Source organism: Anopheles funestus, assembly GCF_943734845.2.
Source record: "Anopheles funestus chromosome X unlocalized genomic scaffold, idAnoFuneDA-416_04 X_unloc_17, whole genome shotgun sequence".
Taxonomy (NCBI): domain Eukaryota; kingdom Metazoa; phylum Arthropoda; class Insecta; order Diptera; family Culicidae; genus Anopheles; species Anopheles funestus.
In genome coordinates, this window is record NW_026045116.1 from 1 (window position 1) to 24,737 (window position 24,737).

Below are 24,737 nucleotides of genomic sequence, written 5' to 3' on the forward strand. Positions count from 1 at the left end.
TGATGTTTTTGGTCAAAGTTGGTGGAAACTTGAAGTTTGCGACCAAAGTTGATGTTTTCGGTCAAAGTTGATGTTTTCGGTCAAAGTTGGTGGAAACTGGAAGTTTGCAACCAAAGATGATGATTTCGGTCAAAGTTGATGTTTTTGGTCAAAGTTGGTGGAAACTAGAAGTTTGCAACCAAAGATGATGATTTCGGTCAAAGTAGATGTTTTTGGTCAAAGTTGGTGGAAACTGGAAGTTTGCAACCAAAGTTGATGATTTCGGTCTAAGGAGATTTTTTAGGTCAAAGTTGGTGGAAACTCGAGGTTTGCGACCAAAGTTGATGTTTTCGGTCAAAGTAGATGTTTTTGGTCAAAGTTGGTGGAAACTCGAGGTTTGCGACCAAAGTTGATGTTTTTCGGTCAAAGTTGATGTTTTTGGTCAAAGTTGGTGGAAACTGGAAGTTTGCAATCAAAGATGATGTTTTCGGTCAAAGTAGATGTTTTCGGTCAAAGTTGGTGGAAACTCGAGGTTTGCGACCAAAGTTGATGTTTTCGGTCAAAGTAGATGTTTTTGGTCAAAGTTGGTGGAAACTTGAAGTTTGCGACCAAAGTTGATGATTTCGGTCAAAGTAGATGTTTTCGGTCAAAGTTGGTGGAAACTGGAAGTTTGCAACCAAAGATGATGATTTCGGTCAAAGTAGATGTTTTTGGTCAAAGTTGTTGGAAACTGGAAGTTTGCAACCAAAGATGATGATTTCGGTCAAAGTAGATTTTTTTGGTCAAAGTTGGTGGAAACTGGAAGTTTGCAACCAAAGATGATGATTTCGGTCAAAGTAGATGTTTTTGGTCAAAGTTGGTGGAAACTGGAAGTTTGCAACCAAAGATGATGATTTCGGTCAAAGTAGATGTTTATGGTCAAAGTTGGTGGAAACTCGAGGTTTGCGACCAAAGATGATGATTTTGGTCAAAGTAGATGTTTTTGGTCAAAGTTGGTGGAAACTGGAAGTTTGCAACCAAAGATGATGATTTCGGTCAAAGTAGATGTTTTTGGTCAAAGTTGGTGGAAACTGGAAGTTTGCAACCAAAGATCATGATTTTGGTCAAAGTAGATGTTTTTGGTCAAAGTTGGTGGAAACTCGAGGTTTGCGACCAAAGATGATGATTTCGGTCAAAGTAGATATTTTTGGTCAAAGTTGGTGGAAACTGGAAGTTTGCAACCAAAGATGATGATTTCGGTCAAAGCAGATGTTTTTGGTCAAATTTGGTGGAAACTCGAGGTTTGCAACCAAAGATGATGATTTCGGTCAAAGTTGATGTTTTTGGTCAAAGTTGGTGTAAACTGGAAGTTTGCAACCAAAGATGATGATTTCGGTCAAAGTTGATGTTTTTGGTCAAAGTTGGTGGAAACTCGAGGTTTGCAACCAAGATGATGATTTCGGTCAAAGCAGATGTTTTTGGTCAAAGTTGGTGGAAACTGGAAGTTTGCAACCAAAGATAATGATTTCGGTCAAAATTGATGTTTTTTTATTCAAAGTTGGTAGAAACTTGAAGTTTGCGACCAAAGATGATGTTTTCGGTCAAAGTTGATGTTTTTGGTCAAAGTTGGTGGAAACTGGAAGTTTGCAAGAAAAGTTGATGTTTTCGGTCAAAGTTGATGTTTTTGGTCAAAGTTGGTGGAAACTGGAAGTTTGCGACCAAAGATGATGTTTTCGGTCAAAGTAGATGTTTTTGGTCAAAGTTGGTGGAAACTGGAAGTTTGCAACCAAAGATGATGATTTCGGTCAAAGTAGATGTTTTTGGTCAAAGTTGGTGGAAACTCGAGGTTTGCGACCAAAGATGATGATTTCGGTCAAAGTAGATGTTTTTGGTCAAAGTTGGTGGAAACTGGAAGTTTGCAACCAAAGATGATGATTTCGGTCAAAGTAGATGTTTTTGGTCAAAGTTGGTGGAAACTGGAAGTTTGCAACCAAAGATGATAATTTTGGTCAAAGTAGATGTTTTTGGTCAAAGTTGGTGGAAACTCGAGGTTTGCGACCAAAGATGATGATTTCGGTCAAAGTAGATGTTTTTGGTCAAAGTTGGTGGAAACTGGAAGTTTGCAACCAAAGATGATGATTTCGGTCAAAGTAGATGTTTTTGGTCAAAGTTGGTGGAAACTCGAGGTTTGCAACCAAAGATGATGATTTCGGTCAAAGTTGATGTTTTTGGTCAAAGTTGGTGGAAACTGGAAGTTTGCAACCAAAGATGATGATTTCGGTCAAAGTAGATGTTTTTGGTGAAAGTTGGTGGAAACTCGAGGTTTGCAACCAAGATGATGATTTCGGTCAAAGTAGATGTTTTTGGTCAAAGTTGGTGGAAACTGGAAGTTTGCAACCAAAGATAATGATTTCGGTCAAAATTGATGTTTTTGGTCAAAGTTGGTAGAAACTTGAAGTTTACGACCAAAGATGATGATTTCGGTCAAAGTTGATGTTTTTGGTCAAAGTTGGTGGAAACTGGAAGTTTGCAAGAAAAGTCGATGTTTTCGGTCAAAGTTGATGTTTTTGGTCAAAGTTGGTAGAAACTGGAAGTTTGCGACCAAAGATGATGTTTTCGGTCAAAGTAGATGTTTTTGGTCAAAGTTGGTAGAAACTCGAGGTTTGCAACCAAAGTTGATGTTTTCGGTCAAAGTAGATGTTTTTGGTCAAAGTTTGTGGAAACTGGAAGTTTGCAACCAAAGATGATGATTTCGGTCAAAGTAGATGTTTTTGGTCAAAGTTGGTAGAAACTCGAGGTTTGCAACCAAAGTTGATGATTTCGGTCAAAGTTGATGTTTTTGGTCAAAGTTTGTGGAAACTGGAAGTTTGCAACCAAAGATGATGATTTTGGTCAAAGTAGATGTTTTTGGTCAAAATTGGTGGAAACTGGAAGGTTGCAACCAAAGATGATGATTTCGGTCAAAGTAGATGTTTTTGGTCAAAGTTGGTAGAAACTGGAAGTTTGCAACCAAAGATGATGTTTTCGCTCAAAGTAGATGTTTTTGGTCAAAGTTGGTAGAAACTTGAAGTTTGCGACCAAAGATGATGTTTTCGGTCAAAGTAGATGTTTTTGGTCAAAGTTGGTGGAAATTGGAAGTTTGCGACCAAAGATGATGTTTTCGGTCAAAGTAAATGTTTTTGGTCAAAATTGGTGGAAACTGGAAGTTTGCAACCAAAGATGATGATTTCGGTCAAAGTTGATGTGTTTGGTCAAAGTTGGTGGAAACTGGAAGTTTGCGACCGAAGATGATCATTTCGGTCAAAGTAGATGTTTTTGGTCAAAGTTGGTGGAAACTCGAGGTTTGCAACCAAAGATGATGATTTCGGTCAAAGTTGATGTTTTTGGTCAAAGTTGGTGGAAACTGGAAGTTTGCAACCAAAGATAATGATTTCGGTCAAAATTGATGTTTTTGGTCAAAGTTGGTAGAAACTTGAAGTTTGCGACCAAAGATGATGTTTTCGGTGAAAGTTGATGTTTTTGGTCAAAGTTGGTGGAAACTGGAAGTTTGCAAGAAAAGTTGATGTTTTCGGTCAAAGTTGATGTTTTTGGTCAAAGTTGGTGGAAACTGGAAGTTTGCAACCAAAGATGATGATTTCGGTCAAAGTTGATGTGTTTGGTCAAAGTTGGTGGAAACTGGAAGTTTGCGACCGAAGATGATCATTTCGGTCAAAGTAGATGTTTTTGGTCAAAGTTGGTGGAAACTCGAGGTGTTGCGTCACTGTCGTATACGGTCAAGTGTGCGTACGCAACTTGACACAGTGAGCCGCGTACCCAAAACCGCACGCGGGTTTACTAGGAGAACTCAGCGTAAGCACCGCCCACCAATTCTGAGTTCATCGAATCATGACGTCATCGATCATCCGAGCCCAGCATCCAAAGGCGCACGCAGCTTAGTACACGGATCGTCTCCCGCTGCAGGTGTATTGGTGTAACGCAGCGGATACAAACATCGTACGATAGGACACTCCCCCGTAGGATTGAATCACGTGATTAGGATTAGGATGAAATTTGTGGCATTTTTATGACCATATTTGGTCATAAAACGATTTCGAACGCAAGCGGAATTAGTATATAAGGACACAAAAATGTAGAATAAAATCAGTAGTAAATCAGCAATCGCTCGAGTCGTTGCTTTGATCCGAAAATAAAGGTTCTACTAACCGCAGTATAGAGTCCCGAGAGAGAGGACCACTAACGGGTTAGTATCCGATCAGCGCTAATTTCCCAGAACTGCGGTATAGAGTCCCGAAAGAGAGGACCACTAACGGGTTGTGCGGGAATTAGTGCTCAAACGGTTGAGTAGTGTAGGGCCTAAGGTGAGGAAAGGCCTAACCTTCGCGAGGCCTGCACCCAGGAAGGTCCACCCCTCAACATTGGTGGCTCCAGAGAGGAGCTTATTCAACGGACACGCTCGTGACGCTGGCCCGATACACCGGTATCGTCCTAGAAGTGCGCTGGTATCATCGTGGAAGTACGTTGGGCCCCAGTTCGCTGGTTCTCCAAGAAGCGTCTTGGAAGTACGCTGGTTCCCCAGTATCATCGTTGAAGTGCGTTGGTTCCCCAGTAGGATCGTGAGTGTACGCCGGATTCCCGGTAGCGTTGTGTACCGGAGTATCATCGTGTATCGTCGTGGAAGTACGCTGGTTCCCCAGTATCATCGTTGAAGTACGTTGGTTCCCCAGTAGGATCGTGAGTGTACGCCGGATTCCCGGTAGCGTTGTGTACCGGAGTATCATCGTGAATCGTCGTGGAAGTACGCTGGTTCCCCAGTAGCATCGTGGAAGTACGTGTTATTGCGCATCTAGTTCACCAAGCAGCGAAATCTTGAACCTGATTATTAAAAATGGCGACAAAGAAACTAAGCTACTTCGTCGAGAACGAAAATGGAGCGTGCCGACTATGCACGGAACCAGATGGAGAAGAAATACTGGTACAATGCGACGAATGCGATCGATGGTTTCACCTAGCGTGTGCCAAATTAACTGTCGCACCAAGCGCGAAAGAAGAGTGGCTTTGCATTAAATGCAAAGCTATTAACGACCAGATTCAAGAAAAGGAGAAAACGGTCAAGCAAGACCAAGGAATTTTAGAACTCGCCATGGTTCTACAAAACAATAGTCTGGAAGCTACGCGACAGAGCAAGAAGATAACTTTGGCCAATTTGCCGTATTTCGATGGCAAACCGAAAGATTGGCCTAGATTCATGAAAGCATTCGAGGAATCCACGAAGGAAGCTGGATTCAGTCAGCTTGAGAATCTCAACAGACTCCAGAGATTCTTGAAAGGAGAAGCCGAGCGATCCGTCAGAGCATTGTTCTTGGATCCAATGAACGTCCCAGCAATTTTGACACGCTTAGAAGAGCAGTTCGGAAGGCCAGATCTAGTTTATCAAGAAATGCTTAAGGAAGTATTGAAAATCAAGATCGACGGTCAATTTAAGATTCCTGAATTATCTGATGCGCTGAATAACCTCGTGACTAATGTCAAGGTAATGGACAAACAATCGTACTTATACGATTCCAGGCTAATTGACGAACTTGTGAGCAAGCTCAAAACAGGAAAACAGCTACAGTGGATGCAACAAAAAGAAGAGCTGGAAAAAGCAAAGAAGCTAGTGACATTAGAGCATTTCAATGATTGGTTGCTTCCAATTGCGAAGAGACTACGAAGTCTACCTAAAAAACCAGAGAGAGCAGAAAAAAGTCGAAACACGGTAAATGTTCATAAAAACAGCAGAATAACAACTAAACAAAAACATTTACCAAACCGAGATGGTACAAAGGGCTACACTGCAGCGCCGAGTTCTACATGCACGCTTTGCAAAGGACAACATAAGCTACCGGACTGCAGTAAATTTCTGGAAATGAGCGCCAAAGAACGGTTCAACGTGGCTAAAAAACAGCGTTTATGCTTAGCATGCATTGCTACGAGTGGTCATTTCCAACGTGATTGTAAGTCGGCAAAAGAGTGTGGAGTGAATGATTGCAAGCGTTGGCATCATCCCTTGTTACATGAGGAAACATCGCAACCATTAAACTATCACAAGAACGATGGTCAGGTTTATTTCCAAATCGTGCCTGTTACCCTACGAAATGGCGACGAATCATTGGAGACATACGCGTTCCTGGACGCCGGGTCCTCACTTACCCTGATGGAGGAGGAAATTGCGAAGAAGTTGGGGTTACAAGGAACGAAAGACCCACTGATCATGACTTGGACCCAAAATCTATCAGTGGAACAGGATGACAGCAGACGCGTAGAATGTCTGATGATTAGCACCGAAGGAAACGAATATCTGCTGAGCAATATACGCACAGTAAACGATCTGCAGCTACCGAAACAATCGATAAACGCGTATCAAATGCGTCGACAGTACACACACCTGAAGAACGTTCCTGTGAAATCGTACGTGAATGCGCGGCCAACCATTCTTATCGGGCTAAGCCACAGTCATCTGCTGATGCCTCTACAGCGCAGAATGGGAAAACCACAAGAGCCCATGGCTATTAAAACGAAACTAGGGTGGATGATATTCGGCAGCGATCAGGAAACACCAAATACCAGGAAAGATCATTTCATGGTTCATAAAAACGAAGAACTGATGAACGAAATGATCCACAGATATTTTACCACAGAAGATTTTGGAGTAAAAATATCAAAACAGCTTTCCACTGCAGATAACGAAAAGGCCAGCGAAATAATTAAAAGAACCTTAAAAAAGGGAAACGGATACTACGAAGTAGGACTACTCTGGAAACAAGATGCCGTAATATTCCCTAATAGCTACAAAAACGCAATGAATCGTCTGCAGAGCCTGGAAAAGCAGCTGAGAAAGAATCCAGAACTACAATCTTGGGCTAAAGCAACGTTTAATGATTACGTTAAAAAAGGATATCTGCGTAAACTGACGAACACGGAAGTGAGTACCGTGACATCTAGGACATATTACCTCCCGCACTTCATAGTCGTGAACAAGAATAAGACAACACCGAAACCACGACTAGTGTTCGACGCAGCCGCAGCAATCGATGGAGTATCCCTCAATTCGCAGCTGTTATCTGGACCGGACGAAATGGCATCACTGTTTGGAGTAATGGTGCGGTTCAGAGAAGGCAACATCTGCGTAACAGGGGACATTCAGGAAATGTTCCACCGCGTAAGGATACGTCAAGAAGATCAAGATGCTCAACGCGTTCTTTGGAGAGACTGCGAACAACGTCAACCGGACGTATTTGTAATGCAGGTCATGACATTTGGGGCAACGTGCTCGCCAGCCTGCGCACAAGCAGTAAAAAACACAAACGCAATGGCCCATGCAGAAACACATCCCTTAGCCGTGGACCCAATTATCCGTCAACATTACGTAGATGATTACCTGGACAGTTTCTTCAGTCTCGAGGACGCGGTGCGAACAATCGAACAGGTCATTCAAGTACATGACAACGCTGGGTTCCATATTAGAAATTTCACCTCCAACCGGGGGGAGCTATTACGAACCATTCCGAGTGAAAGATGGCAGAAAAAGGATTCAGTAGTTGCAATAGAGGAGAAAAATGAAAACTACGAAAAAATCCTCGGCATACAATGGAACACCATATCCGATCACTTCAGTTATCGTGTAAAAAAGAGCGCATTTAAGACCAGCAGAACACCGACCAAAAGAGAAGTTTTAAGTTTTATAATGAGCGTATATGATCCTCTAGGACTCATTAGTCACATAACTATTCATGGTCGGATATTAATGAGGGCAATCCACATTGCCACTGATGATTGGGATGCGTTGATTAAGGACGAGTTGATAACAACATGGAACGAATGTCTACAGCAGATAGAAGGAGTTGAGAATCTTCAAATACCAAGACAACTAGTGCGATCACCAGACTCACCGTTGGATTTGCATACTTTCGTCGATGCGTCAGAAAATGCATTTGCCTGTTGTGTCTATGCTCGTACAAACGCCGGAGGAACAGCTTTCATAAGATTGATTGCTGGAAAAGCACGAGTCGCGCCAATCAATCCATTATCAATTCCAAAGTTGGAATTACAAGCGGCTGTATTAGAAATCCGACTGACCGAGGCTGTTAAGAAGGAACTGCGCATAGCTGTAACCAGGAGTACGTACTGGAGCGATTCTGAAGTGGTTCTAGCGTGGATTAAGAACCGACGACGCAAATACCAGCAATTCGTATCTCATAGAGTGGGAGAGATCCTAGAATCATCCCATGCCAATCAATGGAGATGGGTCCCGTCGAAGGAAAACCCAGCGGACATAGCTACGAAACCAAGCAGCAACGATTGGACTTGGTTTAACGGACCTACTTTTTTGCTAGAAGAAGAAAGCACATGGCCGCAAAAAACCTCCATCCCTGATACAGACGAAGAACGTCGAATGATAGGAGTTCATACAGCCAAGGGATATGAATTCCCCACGGAGGATTACTCTTCATGGACTAAACTGCTCAAGCACATAACAATCCTCAAGAAATTCGTCGATTACATCAAGAATCGGAAATCATTTACGCGCTGTATAAAACCACAGGACGTGCAAGTCGCTCGTAACATGTTATACCGACAAGCGCAATGGGAAGCATTTCCGGAAGAGATGAACGTGCTGAGTAAAGGCGAGGTAGTACCAAAAAGCAGCCCGCTTAATAAATTGATGCCATTCATCGACTCTGAAGGCGTCTTAAGATCTCGGGGACGATTGGAAAAAATTGTGAGTATTCCGGAGAGTACAAGGACACCAATCCTGCTTCCCCAAAAACCGCGCGTAGTGAAACTACTCGTGAGGAACTTTCACGAACAAAATCTTCATCAAGCTGACAACGTCGTGATTGGAGCGTTAAGACAAACATACTGGATATTAAACCTTCGGGCGGTGCTAAAAAATGTGAAAAACTGTTGCCAAAAGTGCATTTTACGAACGGCTGCACCAAAGGTCCCATTGATGGCACCTCTTCCGGAATTTCGAGCCAACCCATACAATCCCCCATTCACGCACACCGGTGTTGATTATTTCGGTCCCATAGAAGTCGCCGTAAAACGCTCCGTTGAAAAGAGATGGGGAACAATATTTACCTGTATGTCAACTCGAGCCGTACACATCGAGTTGGCCGAAAAATTGGACACGGACAGTTTCTTCGTCTGCTTGAAGAATTTCCAACATCGACGCGGGAAAATAAGTTGTCTCTACAGTGACAACGGAACCAACTTCATCGGAGCAGAGAAAGAACTAACGCAACTTACAAAAGACATCGACGTACGTATGGGTAAGGAAGCAGCTCTGAAGTATGGAATCGATTGGAAATTCAACCCCCCAGCAGCGCCTCATTTCGGTGGATCTTGGGAAAGGCTAATTCAGTCCATAAAGAAGGCCCTAAGATTCTGCATCAACGAATGGAGCAACCGAAAACCAACGCCCGAGACGCTAAGAGCCACGCTGATAAAAATCGAATCGATGATGAATTCTCGACCTTTGACTCACATTCCGATCAGCACAGAAGAAGAAGAAATCTTGACTCCATATCACTTCCTAATTGGAAGATGATTAGAGTGTGCGCCACCTGAAATCAACATCACTACTCCGGCAGATCGGAAGCAATGGAAACTGGTAGAGCATCATTCAAAGATCTACTGGGATAAATGGAAAAAGGAATACTTGCCGACGTTGATTAAAAGGAACAAATGGACAGCTGCAATAGAACCTATCAAAAAGGGAGACATAGTCGTCATAACGGATGACAACGCTCCCCCAGGAAAATGGATAAAAGGCCGAATCACCGAAGTGCATCAAGCTGCTGATGGGCAAGTGCGATCTGTTGAGATCAAAGCCGGCAACTCGATTCTAAAAAGACCGGCAGTACGAGTAGCGGTAATAAACGTGGAACAAAAAGAACACTCTTTAATGCATTCTTCAAGGAAAACTGCACCCAAACGACCGCATCCTAAGGATTCCCACGTTGCCCCGATTAAGTACAAACCAAAGGCAAAGGACCGAATCAGACCTTGCTTGTGGGCTAAGGATTTACTTTCATCACATACAACTAATACACCATAAGGTAATCCGGGTTGGATTACGGGGGGAGGATGTTGCGTCACTGTCGTATACGGTCAAGTGTGCGTACGCAACTTGACACAGTGAGCCGCGTACCCAAAACCGCACGCGGGTTTACTAGGAGAACTCAGCGTAAGCACCGCCCACCAATTCTGAGTTCATCGAATCATGACGTCATCGATCATCCGAGCCCAGCATCCAAAGGCGCACGCAGCTTAGTACACGGATCGTCTCCCGCTGCAGGTGTATTGGTGTAACGCAGCGGATACAAACATCGTACGATAGGACACTCCCCCGTAGGATTGAATCACGTGATTAGGATTAGGATGAAATTTGTGGCATTTTTATGACCATATTTGGTCATAAAACGATTTCGAACGCAAGCGGAATTAGTATATAAGGACACAAAAATGTAGAATAAAATCAGTAGTAAATCAGCAATCGCTCGAGTCGTTGCTTTGATCCGAAAATAAAGGTTCTACTAACCGCAGTATAGAGTCCCGAGAGAGAGGACCACTAACGGGTTAGTATCCGATCAGCGCTAATTTCCCAGCACTGCGGTATAGAGTCCCGAAAGAGAGGACCACTAACGGGTTGTGCGGGAATTAGTGCTCAAACGGTTGAGTAGTGTAGGGCCTAAGGTGAGGAAAGGCCTAACCTTCGCGAGGCCTGCACCCAGGAAGGTCCACCCCTCAACACGAGGTTTGCAACCAAAGATGATGATTTCGGTCAAAGTTGATGTTTTTGGTCAAAGTTGGTGGAAACTGGAAGTTTGCAACCAAAGATGATGATTTCGGTCAAAGTAGATGTTTTTGGTCAAAGTTGGTGGAAACTCGAGGTTTGCAACCAAGAAGATGATTTCGGTCAAAGTAGATGTTTTTGGTCAAAGTTGGTGGAAACTGGAAGTTTGCAACCAAAGATAATGATTTCGGTCAAAATTGATGTTTTTGGTCAAAGTTGGTAGAAACTTGAAGTTTGCGACCAAAGATGATGTTTTCGGTCAAAGTAGATGTTTTCGGTCAAAGTTGGTAGAAACTCGAGGTTTGCAACCAAAGTTGATGTTTTCGGTCAAAGTTGATGTTTTTGGTCAAAGTTTGTGGAAACTGGAAGTTTGCAACCAAAGATGATGATTTCGGTCAAAGTAGATCTTTTTGGTCAAAGTTGGTAGAAATTCGAGGTTTGCAACCAAAGTTGATGTTTTCGGTCAAAGTTGATGTTTTTGGTCAAAGTTTGTGGAAACTGGAAGTTTGCAACCAAAGATGATGATTTCGGTCAAAGTAAATGTTTTTGGTCAAAGTTGGTGGAAACTGGAAGGTTGCAACCAAAGATGATGATTTCGGTCAAAGTAGATGTTTTTGGTCAAAGTTGGTGGAAACTGGAAGTTTGCAACCAAAGATGATGTTTTCGGTCAAAGTAGATGTTTTTGGTCAAAGTTGGTAGAAACTTGAAGTTTGCGACCAAAGTTGATGATTTCGGTCAAAGTAGATGTTTTTGGTCAAAGTTGGTGGAAACTGGAAGTTTGCAACCAAAGATGATGATTTCGGTCAAAGTAGATGTTTTTGGTCAAAGTTGGTGGAAACTGGAAGTTTGCAACCAAAGACGATGATTTCGGTCAAAGTAGATGTTTTTGGTCAAAGTTTGTGGAAACTGAAGGTTTGCGACCAAAGATGATGATTTCGGTCAAAGTAGATGTTTTTGGTCAAAGTTGGTGGAAACTGGAAGTTTGCAACCAAAGATGATGATTTCGGTCAAAGTAGATGTTTTTGGTCAAAGTTGGTGGAAACTGTAAGTTTGCAACCAAAGATGATGATTTCGGTCAAAGTAGATGTTTTTGGTCAAAGTTGGTGGAAACTGGAAGTTTGCGACCAAAGATGATGTTTTCGGTCAAAGTTGATGTCTTTGGTCAAAGTTGGTGGAAAATAGAAGTTTGCAACCAAAGATGATGATTTCGGTCAAAATTGATGTTTTTGGTCAAAGTTGATGGAAACTGGAAGTTTGCAACCAAAGATGATGATTTCGGTCAAAGTAGATGTTTTTGGTCAAAGTTGGTGGAAACTGGTGGTCAAAGTTGGTGGAAACTTGAAGTTTGCGACCAAAGTTGATGTTTTCGGTCAAAGTTGATGTTTTTGGTCAAAGTTGGTGGAAACTGGAAGTTTGCAAGAAAAGTCGATGTTTTCGGTCAAAGTAGATGATTTTGGTCAAAGTTGGTGGAAACTGAAAGTTTGCGACCAAAGATGATGTTTTCGGTCAAAGTTGATGTTTTTGGTTAAAGTTGGTGGGAACTGGAAGTTTGCGACCAAAGTTGATGTTTTCGGTCAAAGTAGATGTTTTTGGTCAAAGTTGGTGGAAACTGGAAGTTTGCAACCAAAGATGATGTTTTCGGTCAAAGTTGATGTTTTTGGTCAAAGTTGGTGGAAACTGGAAGTTTGCAACCAAAGATGATGATTTCAGTCAAAGTAGATGTTTTTGGTCAAAGTTGGTGGAAACTGGAAGTTTGCAACCAAAGTTGATGATTTCGGTCAAAGTTGATGTTTTTGGTCAAAGTTGGTGGAAACTGGAAGTTTGCGACTAAAGTTGATGTTTTTGGTCAAAGTAGATGTTTTTGGTCAAAGTTGGTGGAAACTCGAGGTTTGCAACCAAAGATGATGATTTCGGTCAAAGTAGATGTTTTTGGTCAAAGTTGGTGGAAACTGAAGGTTTGCAACCAAAGATGATGATTTCGGTCAAAGAAGATGTTTTTGGTCATAGTTGGAGGAAACTCGAGGTTTGCAACCAAAGATGATGATTTCGGTCAAAGTAGATGGTTTTGGTCAAAGTTGGTGGAAACTGTAAGTTTGCAACCAAAGATGATGATTTCGGTCAAAGTTGATGTTTTTGGTCAAAGTTGGTGGAAACTGGAAGTTTGCAACCAAAGATGATGATTTCGGTCAAAGTAGATGTTTTTGGTCAAAGTTGGTGGAAACTGGAAGTTTGCGACCAAAGATGATGTTTTCGGTCAAAGTTGATGTTTTTGGTCAAAGTTGGTGGAAACTGGAAGTTTGCAACCAAAGATGATGATTTCGGTCAAAGTAGATGTTTTTGGTCAAAGTTGGTGGAAACTGGAAGTTTGCAACCAAAGATGATGATTTCGGTCAAAGTAGATGTTTTTGGTCAAAGTTGGTGGAAACTCGAGGTTTGCGACTAAAGCTGATGCTTTCGGTCAAAGTAGATGTTTTTGGTCAAAGTTGGTGGAAACTGGAAGGTTTCGAAAAAAAGTTGATGTTTTCGGTCAAAGTAGATGTTTTTGGTCAAAGTTGGTCGAAACTGGAAGGTTGCAACCAAAGATGATGATTTCGGTCAAAGTAGATGTTTTTGGTCAAAGTTGGTGAAAACTGGAAGTTTGCAACCAAAGATGATGATTTCGGTCAAAGTAGATGTTTTTGGTCAAAGTTGGTGGAAACTGGAAGTTTACAACCGAAGATGATGATTTCGGTCAAAGTAGATGTTTTTGGTCAAAGTTGGTGGAAACTCGAGGTTTGCGACCAAAGATGATGATTTCGGTCAAAGTAGATGTTTTTGGTCAAAGTTGGTGGAAACTGGAAGTTTGCAACCACAGATGATGATTTCGGTCAAAGTAGATGTTTTTGGTCAAAGTTGGTGGAAACTGAAAGTTTGCAACCAAAGATAATGATTTCGGTCAAAGTTGATGTTTTTGGTCAAAGTTGGTAGAAACTTCAAGTTTGCGACCAAAGATGATGTTTTCGGTCAAAGTAGATGTTTTTGGTCAAAGTTGGTGGAATCTTGAAGTTTGCAAGAAAAGTTGATGTTTTCGGTCAAAGTTGATGTTTTTGGTCAAAGTTGGTGGAAACTGGAAGTTTGCGACCAAAGATGATGATTTCGGTCAAAGTAGATGTTTTTGGTCAAAGTTGGTAGAAACTCGAGGTTTGCGACCAAAGTTATTGTTTTCGGTCAAAGTTGATGTTTTTGGTCAAAGTTTGTGGAAACTGGAAGTTTGCAACCAAAGATAATGATTTCGGTCAAAGAAGATGTTTTTGGTCAAAGTTGGTGGAAACTCGAGGTTTGCGACCAAAGATGATGATTTCGGTCAAAGTTGATGTTTTTGGTCAAAGTTGGTGGAAACTGTAAGTTTGCAACCAAAGTTGAAGTTTTCGGTCAAAGTTGATGTTTTTGGTCAAAGTTGGTGGAAACTGGAAGTTTGCGACCAAAGATGATGATTTCGGTCAAAGTAGATATTTTTGGTCAAAGTTGGTAGAAACTTGAAGTTTGCGACCAAAGTTGATGTTTTCGGTCAAAGTTGATGTTTTTGGTCAAAGTTTGTGGAAACTGGAAGTTTGCAACCAAAGATGATGATTTCGGTCAAAGTTGATGTTTTTGGTCAAAGTTGGTGGAAACTGGAAGGTTGCAACCAAAGATGATGATTTCGGTCAAAGTAGATGTTTTTGTTCAAAGTTGGTGGAAACTGTAAGTTTGCGACCAAAGATGATGTTTTCGGTCAAAGTAGATGTTTTTGGTCAAAGTTGGTGGAAACTGGAAGTTTGCGACCAAAGATGATGATTTCGGTCAAAGTAAATGATTTTGGTCAAAAGTTGGTGGAAACTGGAAGTTTGCAACCAAAGATGATGATTTCGGTCAAAGTTGATGTTTTTGGTCAAAGTTGGTGGAAACTGGAAGATTGCGACCAAAGATGATGATTTCGGTCAAAGTTGATGTTTTTGGTCAAAGTTGGTGGAAACTGGAAGTTTTCGATAAATGATGATGATTTCGGTCAAAGTAGATGTTTTTGGTCAAAGTTGGTGGAAACTGGAAGGTTGCAACCAAAGATGATGATTTCGGTCAAAGTAGCTGTTTTTGGTCAAAGTTGGTAGAAACTTGAAGTTTGCAACCAAAGATGATGATTTCGGTCAAAGTTGATGTTTTTGGTCAAAGTTGGTGGAAACTGGAAATTTGCAACCAAAGTTGATGTTTTCGGTCAAAGTAGATGTTTTTGGTCAAAGTTGGTGGAAACTCGAGGTTTGCGACCAAAGATGATGATTTCGTTCAAAGTAGATGTTTTTGGTCAAAGTTGGTGGAAACTGGAAGTTTGCGACCAAAGTTGATGTTTTCGGTCAAAGTAGATGTTTTTGGTCAAAGTTGGTGGAAACTGGAAATTTGCAACCAAAGTTGATGATTTCGGTCAAAGTAGCTGTTTTTGGTCAAAGTTGGTGGAAACTGGAAGTTTGCAACCAAAGATGATGATTTCGGTCAAAGTTGATGTTTTTGGTCAATGTTGGTGGAAACTGGAAATTTGCAACCAAAGTTGATGTTTTCGGTCAAAGTAGATGTTTTTGGTCAAAGTTGGTGGAAACTCGAGGTTTGCGACCAGAGATGATGATTTCGTTCAAAGTAGATGTTTTTGGTCAAAGTTGGTGGAAACTGGAAGTTTGCAACCAAAGATGATGATTTCGGTCAAAGTATATGTTTTTGGTCAAAAGTTGGTGGAAACTGGAAGTTTGCAACCAAAGATGATGATTTCGGTCAAAGTTGATGTTTTTGGTCAAAGTTGGTGGAAACTGGAAGATTGCGACCAAAGATGATGATTTCGGTCAAAGTTGATGTTTTTGGTCAAAGTTGGTGGAAACTGGAAATTTTCGATAAATGATGATGATTTCGGTCAAAGTAGATGTTTTTGGTCAAAGTTGGTGGAAACTGGAAATTTGCAACCAAAGTTGATGATTTCGGTCAAAGTAGCTGTTTTTGGTCAAAGTTGGTGGAAACTAGAAGTTTGCAACCAAAGATGATGATTTCGGTCAAAGTTGATGTTTTTGGTCAAAGTTGGTGGAAACTGGAAATTTGCAACCAAAGTTGATGTTTTCGGTCAAAGTAGATGTTTTTGGTCAAAGTTGGTGGAAACTCGAGGTTTGCGACCAAAGATGATGATTTCGTTCAAAGTAGATGTTTTTGGTCAAAGTTGGTGGAAACTGGAAGTTTGCGACCAAAGTTGATGTTTTCGGTCAAAGTAGATGTTTTTGGTCAAAGTTGGTGGAAACTGGAAGTTTGCAACCAAAGATGATGATTTCGGTCAAAGTAGATGTTTTTGGTCAAAGTTGGTGGAAACGGGAAGTTTGCAACCAAAGATGATGATTTCGGTCAAAGTTGATGTTTTTGGTCAAAGTTGGTGGAAACTCGAGGTTTGCGACTAAAGTTGATGATTTCGGTCAAAGTAGCTGTTTTTGGTCAAAGTTGGTGGAAACTGGAAGTTTGCAACCAAAGATGATGATTTCGGTCAAAGTTGATGTTTTTGGTCAAAGTTGGTGGAAACTGGAAGTTTGCAACCAAAGATGATGATTTCGGTCAAAGTAGATGTTTTTGGTCAAAGTTGGTGGAAACTGGAAGTTTGCAACCAAAGATGATGATTTCGGTCAAAGTTGCAAGAAAAGTTGATGTTTTCGGTCAAAGTAGATCTTTTTGGTCAAAGTCGGTGGAAACTGGAAGTTTGCAACCAAAGATGATGTTTTCGGTCAAAGTTGATGTTTTTGGTCAAAGTTGGTGGAAACTGGAAGTTTGCAACCAAAGATGATGATTTCGGTCAAAGTAGATGTTTTTGGTCAAAGTTGGTGGAAACTGGAAGTTTGCAACCAAAGATGATGATTTCGGTCAAAGTTGATGTTTTTGGTCAAAGTTGGTGGAAACTGGAAGTTTGCAACCAAAGATGATGATTTCGGTCAAAGTAGATGTTTTTGGTCAAAGTTGGTGGAAACTGGAAGTTTGCAACCAAAGATGATGATTTCGGTCAAAGTTGATGTTTTTGGTCAAAGTTGGTAGAAACTGGAAGTTTGCAACCAAAGATGATGATTTCGGTCAAAGTAGATGTTTTTGGTCAAAGTTGGTAGAAACTTGAAGTTTGCGACCAAAGTTGATGATTTCGGTCAAAGTTGATGTTTTTGGTCAAAGTTGGTGGAAACTGGAAGTTTGCAACCAAAGATGATGATTTCGGTCAAAGTAGATGTTTTTGGTCAAAGTTGGTAGAAACTTGAAGTTTGCGACTAAAGTTGATGTTTTCGGTCAAAGTAGATGTTTTTGGTCAAAGTCGGTGGAAACTGGAAGTTTGCAACCAAAGATGATGTTTTCGGTCAAAGTTGATGTTTTTGGTCAAAGTTGGTGGAAACTGGAAGTTTGCAACCAAAGATGATGTTTTCGGTCAAAGTTGATGTTTTTGGTCAAAGTTGGTGGAAACTGGAAGTTTGCAACCAAAGATGATGATTTCGGTCAAAGTAGATGTTTTTGGTCAAAGTTGGTAGAAACTTGAAGTTTGCGACTAAAGTTGATGTTTTCGGTCAAAGTAGATGTTTTTGGTCAAAGTCGGTGGAAACTGGAAGTTTGCAACCAAAGATGATGATTTCGGTCAAAGTAGATGTTTTTGGTCAAAGTTGGTGGAAACTGGAAGTTTGCAACCAAAGATGATGATTAAGGTCAAAGTAGATGTTTTTGGTCAAAGTTGGTGGAAACTGGGAGTTTGCAACCAAAGATGATGATTTCGGTCAAAGTAGATGTTTTTGGTCAAATTTGGAGGAAACTGGAAGTTTGCAACCAAAGATGATGATTTCGGTCAAAGTTGATGTTTTTGGTCAAAGTTGGTGGAAACTCGAGGTTTGCGATTAAAGTTGATGTTTTCGGTCAAAGTAGATGTTTTTGGTCAAAGTTGGTGGAAACTGGAAGTTTGCAACCAAAGATGATGATTTCGGTCAAAGTTGATGTTTTTGGTCAAAGTTGGTGGAAACTGGAAGTTTGCAACGAAAGATGATGATTTCGGTCAAAGTAGATGTTTTTGTTCAATGTTGGTAGAAACTTGAAGTTTGCGACCAAAGTTGATGATTTCGGTCAAAGTAGCTGTTTTTGGTCAAAGTTTGTGGAAACTTTAAGTTTGCAACCAAAGATGATGTTTTCGGTCAAAGTTGATGTTTTTGGTCAAAGTTGGTGGAAACTGGAAGTTTGCAACCAAAGATGATGATTTCGGTCAAAGTAGATGTTTTTGGTCAAAGTTGGTGGAAACTCGAGGTTTGCGACTAAAGTTGATGTTTTCGGTCAAAGTTGATGTTTTTGGTCAAAGTTGGTGGAAACTGGAAGTTTGCCACCAAAGATGATGATTTCGGTCAAAGTAGATGTTTTTGGTCAAAGTTGGTGGAAACTCGAGGTTTGCGACTAAAGTTGATGTTTTCGGTCAAAGTTGATGTTTTTGGTCAAAGTTGGTGGAAACTCGAGGTTTGCGACTAAAGTTGATGTTTTCGGTCAAAGTAGATGTTTTTGGTCAAAGTTGGTGGAAACTGGAAGTTTGCAACCAAAGATGATGATTTCGGTCAAAGTAGATGTTTTTGGTCAAAGTTGGTGGAAACTGGAAGTTTGCAACCAAAGATGATGATTTCGGTCAAAGTTGATGTTTTTGGTCAAAGTTGGTGGAAACTGGAAGTTTGCAACCAAAGATGATGCTTTCGGTCAAAGTTGATGTTTTTGGTCAAAGTTGGTGGAAACTTGAAGTTTGCGACCAAAGTTGATGTTTTCGGTCAAAGTTGTTGTTTTTGGTCAAAGTTGGTGGAAACTTGAAGTTTGCGACCAAAGTTGATGATTTCGGTCAAAGTTGATGTTTTTGGTCAAAGTTGGTGGAAACTGGAAGTTTGCAACCAAAGATGATGATTTCGGTCAAAGTTGATGTTTTCGGTCAAAGTTGGTGGAAACTGGAAGTTTGCAACCAAAGATGATGATTTCGGTCAAAGTAGATGTTTTTGGTCAAAGTTGGTGGAAACTGGAAGTTTGCAACCAAAGATGATGATTTCGATCAAAGTAGATGTTTTTGCTCAAAGTTGGTGGAAACTGGAAGTTTGCAACCAAAGATGATGATTTCGGTCAAAGTAGATGTTTTAGGTCAAAGTTGGTGGAAACTGGAAGTTTGCAACCAAAGATGATGTTTTCGGTCAAAGTAGATGTTTTAGGTCAAAGTTAGTGGAAACTGGAAGTTTGCAACCAAAGATGATGTTTTCGGTCAAAGTAGATGTTTTAGGTCAAAGTTAGTGGAAACTGGAAGTTTGCAACCAAAGATGATGTTTTCGGCCAAAGTAGATTTTTTTGGTCAAAGTTGGTGGAAACTCGAGGTTTGCGACCAAAGTTGATGATTTCGGTCAAAGTTGATGTTTTTGGTCAAAGTTGGTGGAAACTTGAAGTTTGCGACCAAAGATGATGATTTCGGTCAAAGTTGGTGGAAACTGGAAGTTTGCAACCAAAGATGATGATTTCGGTCAAAGTAGCTGTTTTTGGTCAAAGTTGGTGGAAACTGGAAGTTTGCAACCAAAGATGATGATTTCGGTCAAAGTTGATGTTTTTGGTCAAAGTTGGTGGAAACTGGAAGTTTGCAACCAAAGATGATGATTTCGGTCAAAGTTGATGTTTTTGGTCAAAGTTGGTGGAAACTTGAAGTTTGCGACCAAAGATGATGATTTCGGTCAAAGTTGATGTTTTCGGTCAAAGTTGGTGGAAACTCGAGGTTTGCGACCAAAGTTGATGTTTTCGGTCAAAGTTGATGTTTTCGGTCAAAGTTGGTGGAAACTGGAAGTTTGCAACCAAAGTTGATGTTTTCGGTCAAAGTTGATGTTTTCGGTCAAAGTTGGTGGAAACTGGAAGTTTGCAACCAAAGATGATGATTTCGGTCAAAGTAGATGTTTTTGGTCAAAGTTGGTGGAAACTCGAGGTTTGCGACTAAAGTTGATGTTTTCGGTCAAAGTTGATGTTTTTGGTCAAAGTTGGTGGAAACTCGAGGTTTGCGACTAAAGTTGATGTTTTCGGTCAAAGTAGATGTTTTTGGTCAAAGTTGGTGGAAACTGGAAGTTTGCAACCAAAGATGATGATTTCGGTCAAAGTAGATGTTTTTGGTCAAAGTTGGTGGAAACTGGAAGTTTGCAACCAAAGATGATGATTTCGGTCAAAGTTGATGTTTTTGGTCAAAGTTGGTGGAAACTGGAAGTTTGCAACCAAAGATGATGCTTTCGGTCAAAGTTGATGTTTTTGGTCAAAGTTGGTGGAAACTTGAAGTTTGCGACCAAAGTTGATGTTTTCGGTCAAAGTTGTTGTTTTTGGTCAAAGTTGGTGGAAACTTGAAGTTTGCGACCAAAGTTGATGATTTCGGTCAAAGTTGATGTTTTTGGTCAAAGTTGGTGGAAACTGGAAGTTTGCAACCAAAGATGATGATTTCGGTCAAAGTTGATGTTTTCGGTCAAAGTTGGTGGAAACTGGAAGTTTGCAACCAAAGATGATGATTTCGGTCAAAGTAGATGTTTTTGGTCAAAGTTGGTGGAAACTGGAAGTTTGCAACCAAAGATGATGATTTCGATCAAAGTAGATGTTTTTGCTCAAAGTTGGTGGAAACTGGAAGTTTGCAACCAAAGATGATGATTTCGGTCAAAGTAGATGTTTTAGGTCAAAGTTAGTGGAAACTGGAAGTTTGCAACCAAAGATGATGTTTTCGGTCAAAGTAGATGTTTTAGGTCAAAGTTAGTGGAAACTGGAAGTTTGCAACCAAAGATGATGTTTTCGGTCAAAGTAGATGTTTTAGGTCAAAGTTAGTGGAAACTGGAAGTTTGCAACCAAAGATGATGTTTTCGGCCAAAGTAGATTTTTTTGGTCAAAGTTGGTGGAAACTCGAGGTTTGCGACCAAAGTTGATGATTTCGGTCAAAGTTGATGTTTTTGGTCAAAGTTGGTGGAAACTCGAGGTTTGCGACTAAAGTTGATGTTTTTGGTCAAAGTTGGTGGAAACTGGAAGTTTGCAACCAAAGATGATGATTTCGGTCAAAGTAGATGGTTTTGGTCAAAGTTGGTGGAAACTGGAAGTTTGCAACCAAAGATGATGATTTCGGTCAAAGTTGATGTTTTTGGTCAAAGTTGGTGGAAACTGGAAGTTTGCAACCAAAGATGATGATTTCGGTCAAAGTTGATGTTTTTGGTCAAAGTTGGTGGAAACTTGAAGTTTGCGACCAAAGATGATGATTTCGGTCAAAGTTGATGTTTTCGGTCAAAGTTGGTGGAAACTCGAGGTTTGCGACAAAAGTTGATGTTTTCGGTCAAAGTTGATGTTTTCGGTCAAAGTTGGTGGAAACTGGAAGTTTGCAACCAAAGTTGATGTTTTCGGTCAAAGTTGATGTTTTCGGTCAAAGTTGGTGGAAACTGGAAGTTTGCAACCAAAGATGATGATTTCGGTCAAAGTAGATGTTTTTGGTCAAAGTTGGTGGAAACTGGAAGTTTGCAACCAAAGATGATGATTTCGATCAAAGTAGATGTTTTTGCTCAAAGTTGGTGGAAACTGGAAGTTTGCAACCAAAGATGATGATTTCGGTCAAAGTAGATGTTTTAGGTCAAAGTTAGTGGAAACTGGAAGTTTGCAACCAAAGATGATGTTTTCGGCCAAAGTAGATTTTTTTTGGTCAAAGTTGGTGGAAACTTGAAGTTTGCGACCAAAGTTGATGATTTCGGTCAAAGTAGATGTTTTTGGTCAAAGTTGGTGGAAACTCGAGGTTTTGCGACCAAAGTTGATGATTTCGGTCAAAGTTGATGTTTTTGGTCAAAGTTGGTGGAAACTTGAAGTTTGCAATCAAAGATGATGATTTCGGTCAAAGTTGATGTTTTTGGTCAAAGTTGGTGGAAACTTGAAGTTTGCGACCAAAGTTGATGTTTTCGGTCAAAGTTGATGTTTTCGGTCAAAGTTGGTGGAAACTGGAAGTTTGCAACCAAAGATGATGATTTCGGTCAAAGTAGATGTTTTTGGTCAAAGTTGGTGGAAACTCGAGGTTTGCGACCAAAGTTGATGTTTTCGGTCAAAGTTGGTGGAAACTGGAAGTTTGCAACCAAAGATGATGTTTTCGGTCAAAGTTGATGTTTTTGGTCAAAGTTGGTGGAAACTCGAGGTTTGCGACCAAAGTTGATAATTTCGGTCAAAGTTGGTGGAAACTGGAAGTTTGCAATCAAAGATGATGATTTCGGTCAAAGTTGATGTTTTTGGTCAAAGTTGGTGGAAACTGGAAGTTTGCAACCAAAGATGATGATTTCGGTCAAAGTAGATGTTTTTGATCAAAGTTGGTGGAAACTGGAAGTTTGCAACCAAAGATGATGATTTCGGTCAAAGTAGGTGTTTTTGGTCAAAGTTGGTGGAAACTGGAAGTTTGCAACCGAAGATGATGATTTCGATCAAAGTAGATGTTTTTGCTCAAAGTTGGTGGAAACTCGAAGTTTGCAACCAAAGATGATGATTTTGGTCAAAGTAGATGTTTTTGGTCAAAGTTGGTGTAAACTGGAAGTTTGCAACCAAAGATGATGTTTTCGGTCAAAGTAGATGTTTTTGGTCAAAGTTGGTGGAAACTTGAAGTTTGCGACCAAAGATGATGATTTCGGTCAAAGTAGATGTTTTTGGTCAAAGTTGGTGGAAACTCGAGGTTTGCGACCAAAGTTGATGTTTTCGGTCAAAATTGATGTTTTTGGTCAAAGTTGGTGGAAACTGGAAGTTTGCAACCAAGGATGATGATTTCGGTCAAAGTTGATGTTTTTGGTCAAAGTTGGTGGAAACTTGAAGTTTGCAACCAAAGATGATGATTTCGGTCAAAGTAGATGTTTTTGGTCAAAGTTGGTGGAAACTGGAAGTTTGCAACCAAAGATGATGATTTCGGTCAAAGTTGATGTTTTTGGTCAAAGTTGGTGGAAACTTGAAGTTTGCAATCAAAGATGATGATTTCGGTCAAAGTAGATGTTTTTGATCAAAGTTGGTGGAAACTTGAAGTTTGCAACCAAAGATGATGATTTCGGTCAAAGTTGATGTGTTTGGTCAAAGTTGGTGGAAACTCGAGGTTTGCGACCAAAGTTGATGTTTTCGGTCAAAATTGATGATTTCGGTCAAAGTTGGTGGAAACTGGAAGTTTGCAACCAAAGATGATGATTTCGGTCAAAGTTGATGTTTTTGGTCAAAGTTGGTGGAAACTCGAGGTTTGCGACCAAAGTTGATGTTTTCGGTCAAAGTTGATGTTTTTGGTCAAAGTTGGTGGAAACTGGAAGTTTGCAACCAAAGATGATGATTTCGGTCAAAGTAGATGTTTTTGGTCAAAGTTGGTGGAAACTCGAGGTTTGCGACCGAAGTTGATGTTTTCGGTCAAAGTTGATGTTTTCGGTCAAAGTTGGTGGAAACTGGAAGTTTGCAACCAAAGATGATGATTTTCGGTCAAAGTTGATGTTTTTGGTCAAAGTTGGTGGAAACTCGAGGTTTGCGACCAAAGTTGATGTTTTCGGTCAAAGTTGATGTTTTCGGTCAAAGTTGGTGGAAACTGGAAGTTTACCCAAAGATGATGATTTCGGTCAAAGTTGATGTTTTTGGTCAAAGTTGGTGGAAACTTGAAGTTTGCAATCAAAGATGATGATTTCGGTCAAAGTAGATGTTTTTGGTCAAAGTTGGTAGAAACTCGAGGTTTGCGACCAAAGATGATGATTTCGGTCAAAGTTGGTGGAAACTGGAAGTTTGCAACCAAAGATGATGATTTCGGTCAAGTTGATGTTTCTGGTCAAAGTTGGTGGAAACTTGAAGTTTGCGACCAAAGTTGATGATTTCGGTCAAAGTAGATGTTTTTGGTCAAAGTTGGTGGAAACTCGAGGTTTGCGACCAAAGTTGATGTTTTCGGTCAAAGTTGATGTTTTCGGTCAAAGTTGGTGGAAACTGGAAGTTTGCAACCAAAGATGATGATTTCGGTCAAAGTTGATGTTTTTGGTCAAAGTTGGTGGAAACTCGAGGTTTGCGACCAAAGTTGATGTTTTCGGTCAAAGTTGATGTTTTCGGTCAAAGTTGGTGGAAACTGGAAGTTTACAACCAAAGATGATGATTTCGGTCAAAGTTGATGTTTTTGGTCAAAGTTGGTGGAAACTCGAGGTTTGCGACCAAAGTTGATGTTTTCGGTCAAAGTTGATGTTTTCGGTCAAAGTTGGTGGAAACTGGAAGTTTGCAACCAAAGATGATGATTTCGGTCAAAGTAGATGTTTTTGGTCAAAGTTGGTGGAAACTCGAGGTTTGCGACCAAAGTTGATGTTTTCGGTCGAAGTTGATGTTTTCGGTCAAAGTTGGTGGAAACTGGAAGTTTGCAACCAAAGATGATGATTTCGGTCAAAGTAGATGTTTTTGGTCAAAGTTGGTGGAAACTCGAGGTTTGCGACCGAAGTTGATGTTTTCGGTCAAAGTTGATGTTTTCGGTCAAAGTTGGTGGAAACTGGAAGTTTGCAACCAAAGATGATGATTTCGGTCAAAGTTGATGTTTTTGGTCAAAGTTGGTGGAAACTCGAGGTTTGCAACCAAAGTTGATGTTTTCGGTCAAAGTAGATGTTTTCGGTCAAAGTTGGTGGAAACTGGAAGTTTGCAACAAAAGATGATGATTTCGGTCAAAGTAGATGTTTTTGGTCAAAGTTGGTGGAAACTCGAAGTTTGCAACCAAAGTTGATGTTTTCGGTCAAAGTAGATGTTTTTGGTCAAAGTTGGTGGAAACTCGAGGTTTGCGACCAGAGATGATGATTTCGTTCAAAGTAGATGTTTTGGTCAAAGTTGGTGGAAACTGGAAGTTTGCAACCAAAGATGATGATTTCGGTCAAAGTAAATGTTTTTGGTCAAAAGTTGGTGGAAACTGGAAGTTTGCAACCAA

The 24,737-nt window shown here is 40.6% G+C and overlaps 1 long non-coding RNA gene across 1 annotated transcript in view; it reads left to right on the forward strand.

Annotated features, from left to right (window-relative positions):
* The first annotated feature begins 6 nt into the window (after positions 1 to 6).
* The window catches only part of LOC125773000 (uncharacterized), a 32,656-nt gene continuing 7,925 nt past the window's right edge, over positions 7 to 24,737 (forward strand). Inside the window, exons 1-13 of the long non-coding RNA XR_007419816.1 lie at positions 7 to 374; positions 512 to 579; positions 1,260 to 1,395; positions 2,620 to 2,823; positions 10,757 to 10,824; positions 12,819 to 13,499; positions 14,112 to 14,452; positions 16,526 to 17,680; positions 18,089 to 18,972; positions 19,177 to 19,497; positions 19,566 to 20,449; positions 20,722 to 21,110; positions 23,978 to 24,113. This is a non-coding gene — a long non-coding RNA (uncharacterized LOC125773000). The remainder of the gene's footprint in view (positions 375 to 511; positions 580 to 1,259; positions 1,396 to 2,619; positions 2,824 to 10,756; positions 10,825 to 12,818; positions 13,500 to 14,111; positions 14,453 to 16,525; positions 17,681 to 18,088; positions 18,973 to 19,176; positions 19,498 to 19,565; positions 20,450 to 20,721; positions 21,111 to 23,977; positions 24,114 to 24,737) is intronic.